Source organism: Sinocyclocheilus anshuiensis, unplaced genomic scaffold (assembly GCF_001515605.1).
Source record: "Sinocyclocheilus anshuiensis isolate Anshui unplaced genomic scaffold, SAMN03320099.WGS_v1.1 scaffold417, whole genome shotgun sequence".
Classification (NCBI taxonomy): domain Eukaryota; kingdom Metazoa; phylum Chordata; class Actinopteri; order Cypriniformes; family Cyprinidae; genus Sinocyclocheilus; species Sinocyclocheilus anshuiensis.
Window position 1 is genome coordinate 881,605 of NW_015537953.1, and position 4,929 is coordinate 886,533.

Here is a 4,929-nt window from a genome sequence, read left to right on the forward strand (position 1 = left end):
AGTGTTTTAAAAACAACATCTTAAGTGTCATGTAGTCCACAATGCATTATCACAGAAATCACAATTGCAAAAAAAAGAAAAAGTTATTGCTTAAAATGTGAATTTGTGCTATCATAAATTATAAAACACTATTTTTTTTTAAATATACAAAATGTGCCAAGCATGACAATGACAGTTTAAGTCTATACTGATGCGTTGTCTGTATTTCTTTTTTTTTTTTTAAACAAATTCCACACTTTTCAGACACAAGGTCTTTTTGCCTAGTCTGCGGCTGCGCTAATTTCATGAATTTATTGATTTATAGAATATTCTTATAAAAACATAAGTGTCATTAACAATCTGCTAAAAAATGGATGCAGTGCACAAAAATTATAGAAGTGCACAAACACACGGTCCAATATGCAGACTACCGATCAACAAATATGAAAACCTTTATTTATTGATATGCTTGAGGTATATCTTAAAAGACATATGTGGGTGAAGAGAGAAGCAATAACAAACAAACAAAAAAAGAAGAAAATCAGTCTAATGTGTCCAAATTTCACTGACGACCAGATGGAAGCTGCTTCTTATTCACTTTATGTAGTTCTGCTTGAGTCATTAAAGCCATTAAATGTTCAAAACATAAATAAAAAGATATCTTCAGTTGCATCGAATCGCTGCATTAAAAATACTTTCTCCACAGAGAAAAACAAAAGACATCCAGTTGGCTTTTCAGAAATCCAGCCATGTAAACACAGTTAGACGGAGAGATCTCGCCCCCTTCATGACAGTCATCAAACACCTACAGAGCAGAGAGTTACTACATGTGGTTAACTTAGCACTTAAAGGCATAGTTCACCCAAAAATGATCCAAGATGGCCTGAGGGTCTGTTCCGATAAAGAAACAAACTCATCTACAATGCTAAATCGCCTTAAGCAATACCCCAATATTGATTTATATCATGCAGCCCTACTAGCTTACCGGACACAGTCCACATGGTGTTTTGACCAGGCCAGTGGGTTGAATTATGGGATTCACGCCCCTGTAGAGCTTCATCTGTCCATCTACACTCCCCACCGTCCCCTCTTTAGCAGCGATTATGGTCATCTCCACCTTGCCGTCAAAGATCAATGTGTTCAGAATGGTCTCAAGTCCTCCATGGACAAATCCACCTGCACACAGGAATATCACAACATATTAAATCTATTCAGTTCATGTTTAAAAAATCTTGAAGTGATAAAGGTACAGTTCACCCAAAAAAAAATGCTGAAAATATACTCAATCTTTAGGCCAGGGCTTCACAAACTCGGTCCTGGAGGGCCGGTGTCCTGCAGAGTTTAGCGCCAACTTGCCTCAACACACCTGCCTTTAAGTTTCTAGTATGCCTAGTAAGAGCTTGATTAGCTGGTTCAGGTGTGTTTAATTGGGGTTGGAGCTAAACTCTTCAGGACACCGGCTCTCCAGGACCGAGTTTGGACACCCCTGCTTTAGGCCATTCAAGATATAGATGAGTTTGTTTCTTCATCAGAACAGCTTTGGAGAAAATCAGCATTGCATTATTTGTTTCACCCTCTGCAGTGAATGGGTGCCGTCAGAATTAATGTCCAAACAGCTGATAAAAACATCACAAGTAATCTACACGACTCCAGTACATCAATTAACATCTTGTGAAGCCAAAAGCTGTTTTTTTAAGAAACAAATCCATCAAGGCATTTTAAACCGTCGCTTCCGGTTAAAATACAAGTCCATAATCCATAATAACCCTGCCTCCAGTGACAGTCCATCCCTCTTGTGAAAAAGTGGACATCAAAATCCACCAACATATTTGCTTAGAACGGTTTTGAACTGGTGCTCGATCTGCACATATTTCTCTCCTGATTCAGACGAGACAAATTTTCCACTGGAGAAAGCATTTTATGGATAGAGGACTCATTTTAGCTGGAAGGTAAAACGTCTTCATGATGGATTTGTTTCTTACAAACATGCAGCTTTTCACTTCACAAGACATTAAGAGATGGACTGGAGTAGTGTGGATTGCTTGTGGATTATTGTGATGTTTTTTATCAGTTGTTTGGACTCTCATTCTGACGGCACCCATTCACTGCAGAGGATTCATTAGTGAGCAAGTGATGAAATGCTACATTTCTCCAAATCTGTTCCAATGAAAAAACAAACTCATTTACATCTTGGATGGTCTGAGGGTGAGTACACTGTAAAAATAAATCTTACATTTACGTTAAAATAACGGCAGCTGAGGTTGCCAGAACTTCACCGATAAAAATACAGTAGAAACGTTTTAGGTCTTACAGACTTAACTTAAATTCACAATAAAAAAATGTATTTCATTAACTGATGTAATGTTAATAAACCAGCATATTGAAGTACTAATATCTGTTTTAAACCATTGAAATGCTGATAACCACCAAAAACAGGTGGTGATGAGAAAGTCACATGATGAATCAAAGCTCATCACAATCAGCTCTTCCAAAAGCTGAGAAGGGAAATACTAATATATATACATAGAAGGTGCACAGTGTCATTCACACAAACACTAAACACCATCATGGTAACACATACGATACTGAAATAATGCAATAAACATTAATTTAACAACATTAGATGTAAGATAAAACACTAATGTACACAACTGATAAGGAAAAACTAAGAAGAAACATAGTTATTTCAACGAAAAAACATAAAATATGAAGTGTCATGCAGGGAATTCTGGGAGTGTCAATTTACAGTTTTTCACTGTAAATTATCCAATGACTTTTTCTTTTTCACTGCCAAAAGTATTTTACTGTAAAATTACATTAAATGTAATTACAGTTATTCACCGTATATAGTATGGAAACTTACTGATAACCAATTAACAAGTTTTTATTGTATCATTTTTACAGTCTTTTACTGTTAAAATCACAATCATTTTTTACAGTGTACATTTTCAGCATATTTTCATTTTTGCCTGAACTATTCTATATAGAGATCATTCACACACACTTTGCTGATGCCGAGCTCACAGATGTACTTCCACACTTCATGAGAGTTGGCAAATGAGCTGTTTTTTTGCACCATGGGGCTCTGCTTACTGTCTCTCGCAACTTCAGCCAGAAAATGTACACATTTCTATTAAATTCAAAGTCTTAAATCTTCAAGATCATAAAGAAGAATATGAAATATCACAATCTCACCTTACTTTGCAGGAACTTAAAGCACTGTTGGTTGAGAACCTCAACAAACTCAGACTCAAAATCCTGATCGCTATACCAGGCGCCTCCTGTCACAGATCGGTCCGGCTGCAGGTTGTACAGCATGTAGACCTTCTTCTTTGAGGCCTGGATGGGAATGACATTTTAGTAGGTCCGAACATTTTAAATGTTTAAATAACGTTTGGAGATCAACTCACCGCAACAGACTTCACTGCTTTGATAAGTTTCTTACTCTCAAGATTCTTGAGGATTTTATTGATTTCTGTGAGTGGAAGGTTACTCTTATATCTGATGTCTCTGCTCCAAATTCCTTTAGAAATCAGAAGACATGATTTAAAGGGGTCCTATTATGCTTTTTCACTTTTTCAACTTTAGTTAGTCTGTAATGTTGCTGTTTGAGCATAAAAAAGATCTGCAAAGTTACAAAGCTCAAAGTCCACTTCAAAAGGAGATATTTTATTTAACAGAAATCACTTTTTAAAAACTACAACGAACGACTCGTTTGGACTACAACGCATATTTTCCGGGATTTGTGATATCACAAATATCGACGAATGGGACGAGACCTGGTTGAGCTGCACTAGAGAAGGCAACGAGTCTTATCACTATGTCGGAGACACGCTAGCTTTCCCAAGGCAGACGAACTTAGAGTGGTTACAATCATCCGGGTTTAAATCTCGCTCAATTTGTTTTGATTTTGACGCAATATTTACACTGAAGCTCACAGGTGGCTATGGTAAGGAGCATGACATTTCCCGACCAGGCGCCGAGTGCTGCCAATCACAACACACACTGGCCCAGCTAACCAATCACAACACAAACTGGCCCAGCTAACCAATCACAGCACACACTGGCCCAGCTAACCAAACACAGCACACACTGGCCCAGCTAACCAAACACAGCACACACTGGCCCAGCTAACCAAACACAGCACACACTGGCCCAGCTAACCAATCACAACACAAACTGGCCCAGCTAACCAATCACAGCACACACTGGCCCAGATAACCAATCACAGCACACACTGGCCCAGATAACCAATCACAGCACACACTGGCCCAGATAACCAATCACAGCACACACTGGCCCAGATAACCAATCACAGCACACACTGGCCCAGATAACCAATCACAGCACACACTGGCCCAGATAACCAATCACAGCACACACTGGCCCAGATAACCAATCACAGCACACACTGGCCCAGATAACCAATCACAGCACACACTGGCCCAGATAACCAATCACAGCACACACTGGCCCAGATAACCAATCACAGCACACACTGGCCCAGATAACCAATCACAGCACACACTGGCCCAGATAACCAATCACAGCACACACTGGCAAATCAAGACTTTGTAAAAGAGCATAATAGGACCCCTTTAAACAAGCATTCATCAGTATAAGTAAGTGGTTTGTTGAAAAATAAAACCAAGCTAAACGCATTGTGCAAATGATAAAAATGAAATGTACCTTTATTCCCAGCATCTTCTATGATCTGGTAGACTAGTTTTTCTTGATTATCAGATACTTTAACTTTACTGTCAAAAAAGAAACATTATATCAATACTCCTATATACTCTTTTTTTATTTTTTTTTATTTGCATGTCCATATATATGAGTGCACACAAACTACAAGTCAAACGTTTTTGGACAGCAAGATTTTTAATGGTTTTTAAAGAAGTCTCTTCTGCTCACCAAGCCTGCATTTATTTGATCCAAAATACAGCAAAA

General features: G+C 38.3%; 1 pseudogene; it reads right to left on the minus strand.

The window, feature by feature from the left end:
• Positions 1-452: 452 nt before the first annotated feature.
• Positions 453-4,929, minus strand: part of LOC107664890 (DNA-directed RNA polymerase III subunit RPC6-like) — a 5,772-nt pseudogene continuing 1,295 nt past the window's right edge.